The sequence below is a fragment of the Ranitomeya imitator genome, chromosome 1 (assembly GCF_032444005.1).
Source record: "Ranitomeya imitator isolate aRanImi1 chromosome 1, aRanImi1.pri, whole genome shotgun sequence".
Taxonomy (NCBI): domain Eukaryota; kingdom Metazoa; phylum Chordata; class Amphibia; order Anura; family Dendrobatidae; genus Ranitomeya; species Ranitomeya imitator.
In genome coordinates, this window is record NC_091282.1 from 234,518,169 (window position 1) to 234,537,772 (window position 19,604).

Below are 19,604 nucleotides of genomic sequence, written 5' to 3' on the forward strand. Positions count from 1 at the left end.
ATGTCTTTTTATACTGATAACAAGTTTAAACAGGTGCCATTACTACAGGTAATGAGTGGAGGAAAGAGGAGACTCTTAAAGAAGAAGTTACAGGTCTGTGAGAGCCAGAAATCTTGATTGTTTTTTTCTGACCAAATACTTATTTTCCACCATAATATGCAAATAAAATGTTAAAAAAACAGACAATGTGATTTTCTGGATTTTTTTTCTCAGTTTGTCTCCCATAGTTGAGGTCTACCTATGATGTAAATTACAGACGCCTTTCATCTTTTTAAGTGGTGGAACTTGCACTATTGCTGACTGACTAAATACTTTTTTGCCCCACTGTATATATCTACTATATAATTGTCTAAGGGTCACTTCCGTCTTTCTGCTGTCTGTCCTTCTGTCTTTCTGTCTGTCACGGATATTCATTGGTCGCGGCCTCTGTCTGTCATGGAAATCCAAGTCGCTGATTGGTCGCGGCAAAACAGCCACGACCAATCAGCGACGGGCACAGTCCGGAAGAAAATGGCCACTCCTTACTCCCCGCAGTCAGTGCCCGGCGCCCGCATACTCCCCTCCAGTCACCGCTCACACAGGGTTAATGCCAGCGGTAACGGACCGTGTTATGCCGCGGGTAACGCACTCTGTAACCGCTGCTATTAACCCTGTGTGTCCCCAACTTTTTACTATTGATGCTGCCTATGCGGCATCAATGGTAAAAAGATCTAATGTTAAAAATAATAAAAAAACAAAAAACCTGCTATTCTCACCCTCCGTCATCCGACGATGCGCTTGCGCCTGCCGTCTGCCTTTCCCGTTCCTCACAACGCCCCGGTGACCGCTCCATGCATTGCGATCTCACAAGATGATGATGTAGCGGTCTCGCGAGAGTGAGATAAGTAAAAACAAGAGGGCGGCGGGAAGGTGGCGCGAATCTCCACGGGAGCCGAGGCTGTGAGCCTGGGAAGGGGGAAGGTAATATGGGAGGAGGAGCAGAGAGACCAAGGTGAGGCGCCTCAGTCCCCACGGTGAGCATGGTGCCCAGTGCTGCCAGCGCTGTACGGCCTGACTGCTGCTGCTGACGGGTGCTGGTCTGTGCGAGACCCCAGCCCGGGAGCTGGCGGGACATGTACCTGTAGGAGGGGACGGTGGCACCATGGTGGAAGAACTGTTCTGTAAAGTTGTCTCCATTATTACACTACGTGGCCTGTGTTATACACTACCTGGCCTGTGTCATACACTACGCGGCCTGTGTTATACACTACGTGGCCTGTGTTATATACTGGGCTGTTATATACTACGTGGCTGTGTTATATGCTATGTGGGCTGTTATGCACTCCGTGGGCTGTGCTATATACTACGTGGCTGTGCTATATACTCCATGCGCTGTGTTATATACTCTGTGGGCTTTGCTATATACTCCGTGGGCTGTGCTATATACTCCATGGGCTGTGCTATATACTCCGTGGGCTGTGTTATATACTATGTGGCTGTGTTATATACTGCGTGGGCTGTGCTATATGCTACGTGGCTGTGCTATATACTCCATGGGCTGTGCTTTATTCTCCGTGGGCTGTGCTATATACTATGTGGCTGTGCTATATACTACGTGGCTGTGCAATATACTACGTGGCTGTGCAATATACTACATGGCTGTGCAATATACTACATGGCTGTGCTATTTACTACGTGGCTGTGCTATTTACTATGTGTAGAAAAGCCGCGGAAACACCATCATGTAGGCACTGCTCCTAATAGCCAGTTTCCTACTCCACACTGATGAGGGGCACATACCCCGAAACAGCTGTCTGTGGATGGATACCATGTTTTGGCATAGGTGGTTTTCCTTTTTGGATGCTGCTCTTCCCGTGGTTGTTCCTTCCCGGTGAAAGACCTGGCTATTTATTGCTTGCGTTGAGAAACACGTGATGGTGTCTCCGCGGCTTTTCTACATGCATTTGCATATTTCCCATAAGGGAAAGGGGCAGTGTTCTGGATCACTGCGTTGAGAAACACGTGATGATGTCTCTGTGGTGTTGGATGTTTTGATCTCCCCGAGGTCATTCATCCTTATGTTTATAGTCCTTTTACTAGGCACTGCTCCTAATAGCCAGTTTCCTACTCCACACTGATGAGGGGCAAATACCCTGAAACAGCTGTCTGTGGATGGATACCATGTTTTGGCATAGGTGGTTTTCCTTTTTGCATGCTGCCCTTCCCGTGGTTGTTCCTTCTCGGTGAAAGACCTGGCTATTTTTTGCTTGCACAATCAAGAAAGAAGCACCAAGCAGTCATAAAGTCCAAAAAACAATCATTTTATTATAATAGACACAATAAAAACCAGACAAACAGTACACAACAGGGCTAAAAAGATGACAAGGGATGTCACCAGCACCATGCAAAGCCCAAGGTAGGGTGTATCCCCAAAACAAAGTAATAGCATACAGGTGATTACTTGCGTGCACAATATACAATATACTAGCGGTGGCCTCACATATGGATATAGGGCAATATGGCCACTACATACAATTAATAGGTAGTCCAAAAGAACACAATAGCTGCACTGAACCATGCACGTTACCTGATGCCGATGGTAAGTATTACAGGGACACCCGTCCACCCCGACGCGAGTTTCGGTTTGGTACCTTCCTCCGGGGGCGCATGAACAAGCAAGGGGCGAAGACGATTAAATAGGGTCCCATAGATGGAGTGGCGCGGAATCGCATTGCCTCACTTCCGCCCTGTCTCAGCGAGCCGAGCACCAGACAACCGGAAACACGCGGGGCCCCACGTGACCAGGAAGTCTGCGCCTGGCCAGCGGAGAACAGGCGGCAAGGATGGCGCATGCGTGCGTATTGTGTAAATCTAGCGCTGCCACATCTAGTAAGGGCAAGGTATGGGCAAAAATAGAGCCACACTAATAGAGGGAAATAGAGACATATATCTGGTCATCGTAATCCAAAGGGGATGAAAACTATCTGAGAGTACCCAAACGGATTATATATACATAAAGATGTGAATATGTATTACAACCAGTGATACAGACTGCAATACATTAAAATATCCAATAGTATATCCACATGATACATGGATGAAGTGATGTAATAATCATCATATAGGTACATAACAGTATGTGCAATACAGAAATGTCACAGAAAAAACATTGCCACAGAAATGCATTGCCTCTCAACAATAACTAGATCCTGATATTAGAATAAACAATCCCATATTGATAAACTATATTCCCCGATCCACATAGATGAACATCCTAGAATGGCATGTGTGATAGTGATACTCTTCCACCCCAGGACCTTCCCAGGCTCCAGATGTTGAGAAACACGTGATGGTGTCTCCGCGGCTTTTGTACATGCATTTGCATATTTCCCATAAGGGAAGGGAGCAGTGTTCTGGATCACTGCGTTGAGAAACACGTAATGGTGTCTCCGTGGTGTTGGATGTTTTGATCTCCCCGAGGTCATTCATCCTTATGTTTATTGTGCTATTTACTACGTGGGCTGTTATATACTACGTGGCTGTGCTATATACTACGTGGCCGTCCACGAACAATCAGTGACAGGCGCAGTCCAAATTGGCACGGGATTTGAACCACGCTTCGCTAATTGGTCGCGGCTGGCCGAATCCTGTGTATTCAGTGTATTATTCTAAAATCTTCATAAATAAACTACATGCATATTCTAGAATACCTGATGCGTTAGAATTGGGCTACCATCTAGTCTACTATATAATTGTCTAAGGGTCACTTCCGTCTTTCTGTCTGTCTGTCCTTCTGTCTGTCACAGATATTCATTGGTCACGGCCTCTGCTGTCATGGAATCCAAGTCGCTGATTGGTCTCGCCAGCTGCCTGTCATGGCTGCCGCGACCAATCAGCAATGGCCACAGTCCGATTAGTCCCTCCCTACTCCCCTGCACTCAGCGCCCGCTCCATACTCCCCGCAGTCACCGCTCAAACAAGGTTAATGCCAGCGGTAACGGACCGCGTTATGCCGCGGGTAACTCACTCCGTTACCCCAGCTATTAACCCTGTATGACCAAGTTTTTACTATTGATGCTGCCTATGCAGCGTCAATAGTAAAAACATCTAATGTTAAAAATAATAAAAAAAATAAAAAATCATTATATACTCACCTTCCGCCACCTTTCCCGCTCCTGGCTGCGGTCCGGTGACCGTTCCATGCAAGCGGCAAGTTCCGGTGTTATGGGAGAAGGACCTGCCATGACGTCACGGTCATGTGCCTGCGACGTCATCACAGGCCCTGCGCGCCTGAGCGAGAAGGACCTGCCATGACGTCACGGTCATGTGACAGCGACATCATCACAGGTCCTGCACGACAAGGACCTGCCATGACGTCACGGTCATGTGATCGAACTACAACTGGCCCTCGGAAGGTGAGTATATGGTTTTTTTTTTTACCTGTGACGTACGTGGATGGGCAATATACTACGTAGCTGGGCAATGTACTATGTGACTGGGCAATATACTACGTGACTGGGCAATATACTACGTGGCTGGGCAATATGCTCTGTGCTGTGTACTATGTCGCTGGGCAATGTACTACGTGGCTGGGCAATATACTACGTGGCTGGGCAATATACTACATGGCTGGGCAATATACTACGTCGCTGTGCAATATACTACGTGACTGGGCAATATACTACGTGACTGGGCAATATACTACGTGACTGGGCAATATGCTCTGTGCTGTATACTACGTCGCTGGGCAATGTACTACGTGGCTGGGCAGTATACTACGTCGCTGGACAATATACTACGTGACTGGGCAATATACTACTTCACTGGGCAATATACTACGTGACTGGGCAATATACTACGTGGGCTGTGCAATATACTACGTGGCTGGGCAATATTCTCTGTGCTGTATACTATGTCGCTGGGCAATATACTCCGTGACTGGCCAATATACTACGTCGCTGTGCAATATACTACGTGACTGGGCAATATACTACGTAACTGGGCAATATACTACGTGGCTGGGCAATATGCTCTGTACTGTATACTACGTCGCTGGGCAATATACTATGTCGCTGGCAATATACTACGTTGCTGGGCAATATACTACGTGACTGGGCAATATACTACGTCACTGTGCAATATACTATGTGACTGGGCAATATACTACGTCGCTGGGCAATATACTACATGGCTGGGCAATATACTACGTCGCTGTGCAATATACTACGTGACTGGGCAATATACTACGTCACTGGTCAATATATTACGTGACTGGGAAATATACTATGTGAGCTGTGCAATATACTACGTGGCTGGGCAATATGCTCTGTGCTGTATACTACGTCGCTGGGCAATATACTACATGGCTGGGCAATATACTACATGGCTGGGCAATGTACTACGTCGCTGGGCAATATATTACGTGGCTGGGCAATATACTACGTAACTGGGCAATATACTGCGTCACTGGGCAATATACTACGTGACTGGGAAATATACTACGTCGCTGTGCAATATACTACGTGACTGGGCAATATACTACGTCGCTGGGCAATATTCTACATGGCTGGGCAATATACTACGTCGCTGTGCAATATACTACGTGACTGGGCAATATACTACGTGGGCTGTGCAATATTCTAAGTGGCTCTGTGCTGTATACTACGTCACTGGGCAATATACTATGTGACTGGGCAATATAATACGTGGGCTGTGCAATATACTACGTGGCTGGGAAATATACTACGTGACTGGGCAATATACTACGTAACTGGGCAATATACTACGTGGCTGGGCAATATGCTCTGTGCTGTATACTACCTCACTGGGCAATATACTATGTGGCTGGGCAATATACTACGTTGCTGGGCAATATACTACATGACTGGGCAATATACTACGTCGCTGTGCAATATACTATGTGACTGGGCAATATACTACGTCGCTGGGCAATATACTACATGGCTAGGCAATATACTACCTCGCTGTGCAATATACTACGTGACTGGGCAATATACTACGTCACTGTGCAATATACTACGTGACTGGGCAATATACTACGTGGGCTGTGCAATATACTACATGGCTGGGCAATATGCTCTGTGCTGTATACTACGTCGCTGGGCAATATACTACGTGGCTGGGCAATGTACTATGTCGCTGGGCAATATATTACGTGGCTGGGCAATATACTACGTAACTGGGCAATATACTGCGTCACTGGGCAATATACTACGTGACTGGGAAATATACTACGTTGCTGTGCAATATACTACGTGACTGGGCAATATACTACGTCGCTGGGCAATATTCTACATGGCTGGGCAATATACTATGTCGCTGTGCAATATACTACGTGACTGGGCAATATACTATGTGGGCTGTGCAATATACTAAGTGGCTCTGTGCTGTATACTACGTCACTGGGCAATATACTATGTGGCTGGGCAATATAATACGTGGGCTGTGCAATATACAACGTGGCTGGGCAATATACTACGTGACTGGGCAATATACTACGTGACTGGGCAATATACTACGTAACTGGGCAATATACTATGTGAAAGGGCAATATACTATGTGGCTCTGTGCTGTATAAAATGTCGCTGGGCAATATACTACATCGCTGGGCAATATACTACGTGGCTGGGCAATATACTACGTGGGCTGTGCTATATACTACGTGGACATGCATATTCTAGAATACCTGATGCGTTAGAATCGGGCCACCATCTAGTCTATATATAATTGTCTAAGGGTTTCTTCCATCTGTTTATCTGTAACTTCCGTAATGGAAATCCCGGGTCGCTGATTGGTCGCGGGATTGGGCGGGATTTAAACACCGCTTCACTTTTTACTATTGTTGCTGCCTATGCAGCATCAATAGTAAAAACATATAATGTTAAAAATAATAATAAAAAAAACATTATATTCTCACCTTTCGGCATCCGCGGCAGCCTTTCTCGCTCCTCGCGACGCTCCTGTCCCAAGAATGCATTGCGGCAATGACTCGGGATCAAATAGCGGTCTCGCGAGATGATGTAGCGGTCTCGCGAGACTGCTACATGATCACGGGTTATTGCCAAAAGGCATTACTGGGAACGGAGCGTTGTGAGGAGCATCGCTAAAGGCCTGGGCTGGATCCGGGGGCCGCCGGAAGGTCAGTATATCACTATTTTTTATTTTAATAATAATAATAATAATAATAATAATTTTTATTTATATAGCGCCAACATATTCCGCAGCGCTTTACAAATTATAGAGGGGACTTGTACAGACAATAGACATTACAGCATAACAGAAATACAGTTCAAAACAGATACCAGGAGGAGTGAGGGCCCTGCTCGCAAGCTTACAAACTATGGGGAAAAGGGGAGACACGAGAGGTGGATGGTAGCAATTGCTTTAGTTATTCGGACCAGCTATAGTGTAAGGCTCAGGTGTTCATGTAAAGCTGCATGAACCAGTTACCTGCCTAAGTATGTAGCAGTACAGACACAGAGGACTAATACTGCATAAAGTGTATGAGAACATGATGCGAGGAACCTTTTTTTTTTTTTTTTATTATAAATAGGCCACACAGGGATCGTTAGGTTAATGCATTGAGGCGGTAGGCCAGTCTGAACAAATGAGTTTTTAGGGCACGCTTAAAACTGTGGGGATTGGGGATTTTAATTGTTTTTTTAACAGGGATATGGTGCCCACACTGCTATATACTATGTGGGCTGTTATATACTGCGTGGGCTGTGTTATACACTGCGTTGCCTGTGTTATATACTACGTCACTGTGCTATATACTATGTGGGGTGTGTTATATATTACATGGCTGTGCAATATACTACGTGGGCTGTGTTATATACTGCGTGGGCTGTGTTATATACTACATCGCTGTGCTATATACTACGTGGGGTGTGTTATATACTATGTGGCTGTGCAATATTCTATGTGGGCTGTGTTATATACTACGTGGGCTGTGTTATATACTGCTTGGGCTGTGTTATATACTGCATGGGCTGTGTTATATACTACGCGGGCTGTGCTATATACTACATACATATTGTAGAATACCCGATGTGTTAGAATTGGGCCACCATCTAGTGTATATATACTGTATATATATATATATATATATATATATATATATATATATATGTATATATATATATATATATATATATATATATAATAAACTATTTCATTTTAGGACTAAAGTTTCTATTTAGGCATCTGCACTATTGGTGATGCTCACCTGTGGTTGATTTTTTAAATTGTTTTTTGCTTTATCATAGGGTCATCAGGGTATTGCTGTCAGTCGCAGCTACATGGTAATGTAGTCTGTATCTGTTAGAGTATTTAGTTTTCTGGAAGATAAAATGTTAATATATTTTTCAGTATGACTCTGTGCATCTGGTGACTTTTTCTAAATGAAATCACCATACAGACCGGAACCCAGGTCTTGTTTACTTATGTCTCCCTGAATTAGAAGTCTCAACTTGCTACATCACAGAGAGTTCCAATAACCATATATAACACAAAATACAGAGCTTTGATACAATGAAAGATGATGGAAAACAAAGCATCTGTCAAGAATTATCTAAGTGATTCTGGTGCATTGCATTAACAAAGCTTATCAGCCTACATTAGCTGGGTCATTTTTTAATACTCTGATTTGTAATTCTGCAAAAACAAATAAAATACCCTAAATACATGTAATAAACAAAACAGATCTCTTTTCTATCCTGTTTCTCTTCAAGTATCGAAGTCATCTACTGATATTCAGCTGCTTGTTCTTTTGATGAGATCAGATTTGATAAGAACAATACATTCGATTAAATATCTTTTAGGAGCTCTTTTGTTAACATCTATTGCCCATCTAAACCAAACTCTGATTTTTTATTAATTTTTAAACAGTCTAAAATGCTGATTTTTTTTATGTTTTGCTTTCCTCACCTTTAGTTGTGTATACATCATTTATGATGAGTTTGATTTTAAAAGCAATCTGTCACCCCCTGGGAAGCTTTTAAGCTATTACTATGAGCGTATAGGTGATACAATTATTAGAATAGTCCTACCTGTGTGCTTCATAGATGCCGTCATGTTCCTGAGAAATATATTTTATAGGGGTGTGCGATGCCTGGAAGAAAGATCTGCCTCTGGTGTTAATTTGCGTACCACCCCCCTCTCATCAGCGTCACAGTGCCATGTAACATGCAGTCGTGGTGCCAGAATCCTGCGCCCTGCGCTACCACTACCTTTTATGCCCTGCTATTGCCAGTGTCTTCACCGTTCTTCTGCGCAAGTGTGGGCTAGTCACTGCTACTTCAGTTACTCGCCGACACCTGCACAGAGGAACAATGAAGTCCATGTCCATAGTACTCTCCTGGACCACAACTGCTGAGAAATATACTCTTAATCTTTTATGTTAATAAGTTCTACCAAGGTTTGGGGTGTGCGGGGTTTGGAAGGAAAAAATCTGCCTCCGGTGTTAATTTGCATACCCCCATCTCCCATCAGCGTCACAGTGCCATGTGACGTGCAGTTGTGGCGCCGGAATCCCGCACCTGCACCCTGCACTACCACTACCTTTTGCTCTCTGCTATGGGCAGTATCTTCACTGTTCTTCTGTGTAGGCGTCGGTGAGTCACTACTATTTCAGTAGTAGTGATTCGGCGGCACCTGCCCAGAAGAACAGTGAAGCCCTTGCCCATAGTACTGTCCTGGGGCACAACTGCATGTCACATGGCACTGTGATGTGCATGGGAGGGGGGTGGTATGCAAATTAACAAGGGAGGCAGAGTTTTCTTCCAGGCACAGCACACCCTGGAGCCTGGAAGGACTAAGTAGCAAAAAATTAAGTCTATTTCTCAGCAACAAGACCACAGCTATGCAGCATGCAGGCAGGACTATTTTAACAATTCTATTACCTTAGACCTCTACAATGTATCTCTATTATTCCTTCTAGAATTTTATGAATCAGTTGACAACTGGGTGTTACTAGGTAACGGGTTCTTTACTCTAAAATTGTCCAGCTCTTGTTGACAGTGTTAGATTGTATTCGGGACATATCCCTTTGACAAGTGAAACACACCTTTGTAACCTTTCCAGGAGGAATATCAGAAGAGATGGCCCAGATTATTTTTTACATGGGGAATACAAATATTTACTATAACATACATGTCACGAGTGGTGAAATGCTTCTGTAGACTACAGTATATCATCTGGCTGAAATTAATAAAAGTTAAATCTGTGTGTGAGGGTGATGTATTTTACTTAAAAAACCCTTAAAAATAAGCCATATTGGAACCATTTTTTTTTACTGTGATATGATCTTTTTCTCCTTGTAGCATGTTTTTAATTGAATGATATCTGATTTTTAAAAAGAATATAAAGGGAGGCAAGCATGGTATCTTTCCTTGGAAGTAGCTGTTTTTAACAAAATCTTAAACATGTCTCAAGCAGAAAGCTACTTGTAAAATGCTTTGTGCTTGCTGAGCTGATATAAAGGGTCACTGTTCAGGACCCCTTACCTAAATTAATAAGAACACCGAGCTTCATAAAGCTCAGATTTTGGCTCCTAAGTAACATTGGTTCCTCTGCAGCAGCCCATACTGAGTTCAGTTTAAAATGATGATATTACTATTGAAACTAATGGGGTGACCATATGGATCCTAGTAGAATAGAATATATATAATACTTATTTTGTAATAATCCGATGTGCTGAAAAATGAAGCTTTGAAACCACATGCAAATGGAATTGCATTGTGCGAGAATTTACAGTATATGCTCCCCGATGAGATGAGCGAAACCGACCTTAAAAGTTCTGGATTCGTACCAGATAGTTAGTGTCCGCCATGCTAAATGCCAAACACTGATTTCTCCCAGAAGTCCATTGCAATTTGAAGTTTCAGCGGGGAGAGAGACTGAATTTTTTTTCCAGCTCAAAAGTCTGGGTCCCCATTGTTTTCAATTGGCTTCTGGTTCAAGTTCGGGTACAGTTCTGCTACCTGACCGGAACTTTGAAATAAAGTTTGGGTCAGGTACCAGAACCCAAACTTCTACAGGTCCGCACATCCCTACTCCTGGTGCATCATCATGCTGCCACTGTACTTGTAAGCTAATTTTTAAAACTTGATTTCTCAGGGCTACTACCTGAGATTACTACAGAACAGTTATCATTTGTATTGCCCTACAAGGACAGACCTAGTTTTTTTATTTTTTTTAATAAAACCGTCTTTATTAAGTATAGACTGAAGTCTATTAGCCATGATTTTCTTAAGCAATTTAAAATCAATTTTTAGGAGGGAAATCGGGCGATTCGAGGCAGGGAGAAGAGTTTCCTTGTCTGGCTTTAGCAACAAAGATAAACCAGCTTTGTTGAATCGGTCAGGCATAGAACCCGAGTCTATAATATGATTAAAAAAAGAAGTAAGGTGGGGAATGAGTAAAGGTTGTAACATTTTATACAATTCAACCGAAAACCCATCCGGGCCAGGTGCTTTAAGCAACTTTGAAGACTTGATGGCTAATCCCACCTCCCCATGAGAGATTAGCAGATTTAAAATTTGTATCCATCCTCCCGGAAGTCTAGGGATGGGCCATAAAAGTCTGCGTAAAAATCTCTAAAAACCGCACAGATTTGAGTCAGTTCACAGGTGAAAGAGCCTGAAAGAGGTGAGTAATGCAATATTAGAGACTCTTGTAGCTGCTTTGAATGGCTTTGTTAGGGATGCCAAAAGATGACCTGGTTTATTACCCAACCGAAAATATTGATTGTGTTGATGAGCTAACTGATTGTGTAACATAGAAGAAAAGGTATATAGCCAGCTCACCAGTAATCACCGCAGGTGCACGGAACTTCGCTGCAGACAGGCGAAATATTCATTCATGTAGAAAAAGAAATCGTAGTTCCAGCTCCATAAAACGATTAGTTTATTGAGTCCAAAATATAAAATCCAAATATTCAAAGTGAAAACACTCCCAACGGTTGGTGCTAAGATAGCAGAGACTGAATGGCAACGCGTTTCGATCAGATTGATCTTTGTCAGAGCCACATATCAGTATGGTTGCGTCTTTCCTATATAGGGAGACTTGTCCAACCAAAACACAGATATAAGTCATATGACTACCTCGAAGGTCCTGTCTTAAAACCGATACTATTACAATAGAAATACAATAAAACAATGAAAATAAACATAAAATAATCATCTTACATTCAGCAATAGTGCAGCATAATTTCGTTTCTCTTATTTAGTCCCATTGGAGCACGGGTGTTCAATTGCAGAATCCAATACGCTTCCCGTGTAAGAAGCCGGCGCCTAATATCACCGCCGCGAGGGGAAGGATTAACCCTCTCTATTCCTTGGACCTGAAAATAGCTTATACTGCGTGCATGGTGCATAACAAAATGTTTTGATGCCGCTGACATGTTTCTGTTTTGATTACCTATATTGCTAATGTCATACAGGTGTTCCCTAATGCGTACTTTTAATTTTCTGGATGTAAATCCAACATATGTTAAATGGCATTCTGTGCATCTAATATTGTATACTACATTGGATGAATTGCAATTAATATATTGTTTTACATCAAATTCCATAGTCCTATCTGCATTATGGAAAGTTTTGGCAATAGTAGCCACTTTACATGTGCCACAGTTTTGTATGCCACATTTAAAAAATCCTGGATAATTTAACCAGGTTTTTTTAGTTTTCCTTCCTTCCGAACTAAACATGCTAGGGGCTATTTTATTGCCAATTGTTGGTGCCCTCCTGGATACAACATTAATACCCGAATTCAAAATTTCGTATAATTGATGGTCTTCATACAATATTGGCAAATATTTGTGAATGATATTCTTGATTCTGGAAAACTGGGGACTATATTGAAAACATATATATGGTTTCTTTTGCATTTGTGCATTATTATTTCTTTTTTGGGATGCAATGAGCTCTCTTCGATTTTTTGTATTAACAATTACCTTTGCCCGATCAATTGTCCATTGAGGGTATTTTCGGCATTTTAGTTTTTTCGTTATCTGATTAAACTCCCCATTAAGATCCTTTGCTGAGCTACAATTCCGCTTGATCCTGGTAAGTTCACCCACAGGTATTGATTTAATCGTATGCTTACTATGGCTACTATGGGCGTGTAGAATTGTATTCCCCTTAACCGGTTTATGATATGTTTTGGTGGCAATTCCCTGATCAGCATGTCCCGTAAGCTCCAAGTCCAAAAAAGAGATATTACCATTATCAACTTTATATGTAAATCTGATATTATACGTATTACAATTCAAGTACTCCATAAAGTGTGGTATGGTAGATACATCCCCCTCCCAAATTATGAGGGTATCATCTATGTATCTACCATACCACACCAGATGCTCCAGAAACGGATTAGCTACAGAAAAAACAAACTCCATCTCCCAAAACGCCATAACTAAATTTGCGAGGGAGGGTGAATATTTGGCACCCATAGCCACTCCTGCTTGTTGAACAAAAAACTGGCCATCAAACGAGAAATAATTATTTGTCATCAAAAAATGTATAACCATAAGCAAATATTCAATCAGTTCCACAGAATAGTTACTAAATTTCTCAAGGTGGTATAATATCGCCCGCATTGCCAGATCATGTGGGATGCAAGTGTATAAAGATATCACATCGCAGCAAAGCCATGAGTAATTCGATTGCCAGACCTTGTTCTCAAAAATACATAGGATCTCTTTAGAATCTCTAATGTGTCCCGGTGTACGTTTCACTAATGGCTGGAGAAGAGAGTCCACCCACTGGCACAGTTTTTCATTACACGATCCGATTCCGGACACTATGGGTCGCATGGGGGGAATACCTTCTTTTTTATGTATTTTTGGTACCCCATAAATAATGGGGATAACTGGATTTTGTACTGTGAGATATTCTATTTGCTTTTTAGTTAATACCCCCAGATTCTCTCCTTCTTTTATGATTTGATCTCTCTTTTTAATGATTTCCTGGGAGGGATTATATTTTAATTTTTTATATATTGTATGATCAGATAATAATTCTACCATCTTCTCCTTATAATCCGTTGTGTTGAGTACCACAACTACTCCCCCTTTATCTGACATCTTAATAGTTAAGTCTGGCATATCTTGAAGTTCTTTTATTGCTTTGCGATGTTTCATAGATATATTTCTCTGACTATTCCCTTTCTTACTTTTTGTGTCCTCGTATAATCGTTTTAACTCTTTTTCGACACTTTCTTGAAATCTATCCATGCATTCCGACCTGGTCTGAATTGGATAAAAATATGGGTTTTTTGTCTTAAAATTTTGAGAGAAATGCATCCGATCATGATCTGGCAATACTGGGGCACTGAGATCCTGTAAGGCAATTAGCGCTACTTGTTCTTTAAAGTCCATGTGCGAAAATTCATTTTCCAGTCCATTTGGAGTACTAGTCTCCTCTTGATTGGAGTCCTCCATAAGATTTTCTTCTTTCCAAAAATGTTTCCTGATGGTCAAATTTCTCACGAATTTGTTGGTATCCATAATAGTGGTGAATAGATCAAAGTCCTGATCAGGGACAAAATTAGTCCCAACGACAAAACTTGAGTTTGGTCTAATGATAGGGGTTTGGATGATAAATTCAACACATTAGTGTATTCATTTACTTCGCATGCAATTTCTTGTTGCGTGTTACCATCCCCCCTTCGTCTGTGCTTTCTCCCCCCCCGCCTTTTACGTTTTTTGTCTGGCGGTGACCATCTCTCGAAGTGCATGCTCTATTTTCACTGAGGGAAACATCTGAAGCACTACCTTGATTGTCTGAAGATTCCGGGTCTGATGAAGTGAAATATACATGTGACCTTGTTCTTTTCTTAAAACTTTTCTTTTTATATTGAGATTGACTTTGTTTCAATATTGACTTGGGATTTTTATTTATATTTGTCCAATTGCCCCAGTCATAAACTTTATTCGTGGAATAGTCATTAGAGTCTCTAGTAAATTTTCTTTTCTTGCGATCCATAATTTGTTCCTCCAGGGCTGCTATTCTTTCGTTGATTTTCGCCATTAAATTATCAAATTGTGCGGCTGTTCTATATTCACTCAGGGCAGAGTTTACTTCATCCAATTCCTGCTGTATATTTTTGAGTCTGTTATCCTCATATTTAATGATAAGTTTCATCAAGTTTAACGAGCAGTTACTTAATATGGAATTCCACTCCTCAGTAAACTCTGCCGAGTAGGTGGTTGTGGGTAATTTTTTGATTCGCAATCCTCTCGGAATCATATCTTTTGCCACATAATTATTTAATGTTGTATGATCCCACCATAGTTTTGTTTCTTGCGTCATGAGTGTTTCTAGTCTGTTCATGTTCTCATTAAGGGTTAACAAATCCGAATCCCCATCTGATTGCATAGAGAACACCTGTGCTGCTTTCCGCAATCTTTCTCTGGACAAATCCATGACCATGCTAATATGCAAGATGATAAACAATAAAACTCCACATCTATAGGCAATCCAACCGAATATATGAGTACAACAGTACCAAAGTCAATTTTCAAGGGAGCAATACTGGTAGCACGGCAGTCCAACGGCAAATATAACATAGAAGAAAAGGTATATAGCCAGCTCACCAGTAATCACCGCAGGTGCATGGAACTTCGCTGCAGACAGGCGAAATATTCATTCATGTAGAAAAAGAAATCGTAGTTCCAGCTCCTTAAAACGATTAGTTTATTGAGTCCAAAATATAAAATCCAAATATTCAAAGTGAAAACACTCCCAACGGTTGGTTGGGACTGGAAAATGAATTTTCGCACATGGACTTTAAAGAACAAGTAGCGCTAATTGCCTTACAGGATCTCAGTGCCCCAGTATTGCCAGATCATGATCGGATGCATTTCTCTCAAAATTTTAAGACTAAAAACCCATATTTTTATCCAATTCAGACCAGGTCGGAATGCATGGATAGATTTCAAGAAAGTGTCGAAAAAGAGTTAAAACGATTATACGAGGACACAAAAAGTAAGAAAGGGAATAGTCAGAGAAATATATCTATGAAACATCGCAAAGCAATAAAAGAACTTCAAGATATGCCAGACTTAACTATTAAGATGTCAGATAAAGGGGGAGTAGTTGTGGTACTCAACACAACGGATTATAAGGAGAAGATGGTAGAATTATTATCTGATCATACAATATATAAAAAATTAAAATATAATCCCTCCCAGGAAATCATTAAAAAGAGAGATCAAATCATAAAAGAAGGAGAGAATCTGGGGGTATTAACTAAAAAGCAAATAGAATATCTCACAGTACAAAATCCAGTTATCCCCATTATTTATGGGGTACCAAAAATACATAAAAAGAAGGTATTCCCCCCATGCGACCCATAGTGTCCGGAATCGGATCGTGTAATGAAAAACTGTGCCAGTGGGTGGACTCTCTTCTCCAGCCATTAGTGAAACGTACACCGGGACACATTAGAGATTCTAAAGAGATCCTATGTATTTTTGAGAACAAGGTCTGGCAATCGAATTACTCATGGCTTTGCTGCGATGTGATATCTTTATACACTTGCATCCCACATGATCTGGCAATGCGGGCGATATTATACCACCTTGAGAAATTTAGTAACTATTCTGTGGAACTGATTGAATATTTGCTTATGGTTATACATTTTTTGATGACAAATAATTATTTCTCGTTTGATGGCCAGTTTTTTGTTCAACAAGCAGGAGTGGCTATGGGTGCCAAATATTCACCCTCCCTCGCAAATTTAGTTATGGCGTTTTGGGAGATGGAGTTTGTTTTTTCTGTAGCTAATCCGTTTCTGGAGCATCTGGTGTGGTATGGTAGATACATAGATGATACCCTCATAATTTGGGAGGGGGATGTATCTACCATACCACACTTTATGGAGTACTTGAATTGTAATACGTATAATATCAGATTTACATATAAAGTTGATAATGGTAATATCTCTTTTTTGGACTTGGAGCTTACGGGACATGCTGATCAGGGAATTGCCACCAAAACATATCATAAACCGGTTAAGGGGAATACAATTCTACACGCCCATAGTAGCCATAGTAAGCATACGATTAAATCAATACCTGTGGGTGAACTTACCAGGATCAAGCGGAATTGTAGCTCAGCAAAGGATCTTAATGGGGAGTTTAATCAGATAACGAAAAAACTAAAATGCCGAAAATACCCTCAATGGACAATTGATCGGGCAAAGGTAATTGTTAATACAAAAAATCGAAGAGAGCTCATTGCATCCCAAAAAAGAAATAATAATGCACAAATGCAAAAGAAACCATATATATGTTTTCAATATAGTCCCCAGTTTTCCAGAATCAAGAATATCATTCACAAATATTTGCCAATATTGTATGAAGACCATCAATTATACGAAATTTTGAATTCGGGTATTAATGTTGTATCCAGGAGGGCACCAACAATTGGCAATAAAATAGCCCCTAGCATGTTTAGTTCGGAAGGAAGGAAAACTAAAAAAACCTGGTTAAATTATCCAGGATTTTTTAAATGTGGCATACAAAACTGTGGCACATGTAAAGTGGCTACTATTGCCAAAACTTTCCATAATGCAGATAGGACTATGGAATTTGATGTAAAACAATATATTAATTGCAATTCATCCAATGTAGTATACAATATTAGATGCACAGAATGCCATTTAACATATGTTGGATTTACATCCAGAAAATTAAAAGTACGCATTAGGGAACACCTGTATGACATTAGCAATATAGGTAATCAAAACAGAAACATGTCAGCGGCATCAAAACATTTTGTTATGCACCATGCACGCAGTATAAGCTATTTTCAGGTCCAAGGAATAGAGAGGGTTAATCCTTCCCCTCGCGGCGGTGATATTAGGCGCCGGCTTCTTACACGGGAAGCGTATTGGATTCTGCAATTGAACACCCGTGCTCCAATGGGACTAAATAAGAGAAACGAAATTATGCTGCACTATTGCTGAATGTAAGATGATTATGTTATGTTTATTTTCATTGTTTTATTGTATTTCTATTGTAATAGTATCGGTTTTAAGACAGGACCTTCGAGGTAGTCATATGACTTATATCTGTGTTTTGGTTGGACAAGTCTCCCTATATAGGAAAGACGCAACCATACTGATATGTGGCTCTGACAAAGATCAATCTGATCGAAACGCGTTGCCATTCAGTCTCTGCTATCTTAGCACCAACCGTTGGGAGTGTTTTCACTTTGAATATTTGGATTTTATATTTTGGACTCAATAAACTAATCGTTTTAAGGAGCTGGAACTACGATTTCTTTTTCTACATGAACTAACTGATTGTGTGCCTGTTCATGCAATAGGGTGTTTAAGTTTTGTTTAGCCGTAAGGTAAGCCTTTCCGAAGGAGGGAGTATTATGTAATTTAAAATCTCTATATGATTGAGTAAGCCAGTCTAAGAGATCCCGCAGGGAGGACAACAATTTTTTTTTCTGCGACACAAATGAGATAATATGTTTTCTAAGCACTGTCTTGGCAGTGGCCCAGAATAGGTTGATATCGTCTAGGTGTTCCAGGTTATCCTCCATGAAAGTCTCCCACCAAACAGTCATATAGCATTTGAAGTCATCCGAAGTGTAAAGATATGTGGGAAAACATCAACGAAAAGATACAGTTCTACTAGTGGGGAGTTCCAAAGTAAGTAAAACTAATGAGTGGTCCGAAATAACCGATGAGAGAATAGCAATTGTTTTTAAGGAGGAAGGAAGAGGGGCAGAGATTAACCAATAATAAACAATACGAGTATGAACGTCATGTACTCTAGAAGACAGACCTAATTTTAGTGTTGGAGAATCCGGACAATGACCACTATAGACCCAGATCTTGTAAATGATATTGGCTGTCTTACATTGCCTTTGTTACATTTATCTTCTGAACAATGCAGTGTTTTTCTCAGTCTTGCCTATTACTATTGTTCATGGGCATTTTATCTGGTAATTTATTCAGTAAAGAGAAATATAAATGATCCGATCACCCTATTAAATTCAAAGGACTGTAGACGCTTGGAGAACATTATTCATGAAATGACCTTCAACACCATAGCACAGATCATGTTTCTTAGGTACCGATGCACAGGGGAGGAGATTCTCGACCGCTTGCGAAAATGATTTTTTTTATGAACTATTTGCAAGGAGAAGAAAATCAAAACTGTTTCATCTTGCACTTCTGACAAACTCAAAGTCTTAGAAATGTTATGCATTCCTCTGATCATGGTTTTCATCTGTATGCAAAAAGCAGCAGTTTGTTTTTCACTGGAATATAATTGGTATGGTTATTATCTGTAGGCAAAGACTGCCTTTTCAGTCACCTATATATAAATGTAGTGTCTTACTGTGGTGCCAAGGGCCCACCAGTAACCAACTCCACGACCCCACTTTTCAACTACATGCAAATATGACATTATCTTTAATCACAAATTTATATAACAATGACTGGGTAGATTGTTACCTGAATAAGATGCTGCCACTGTCTGTACATAGTGATATACAGTATTGTGCCAATTACTGCTCATATAAGAGGGTGGTGGCCCACTCTTGCACAGGGGCCATCGGAGGATTCTCCAGTTCTCCTGT

The 19,604-nt window shown here is 41.0% G+C and overlaps 1 protein-coding gene across 1 annotated transcript in view; it reads left to right on the forward strand.

Moving 5' to 3' along the window:
* Nucleotides 1-19,604, forward strand: part of KSR2 (kinase suppressor of ras 2) — an 869,756-nt gene that overhangs the window by 500,455 nt on the left and 349,697 nt on the right. The window lies entirely within an intron of this gene.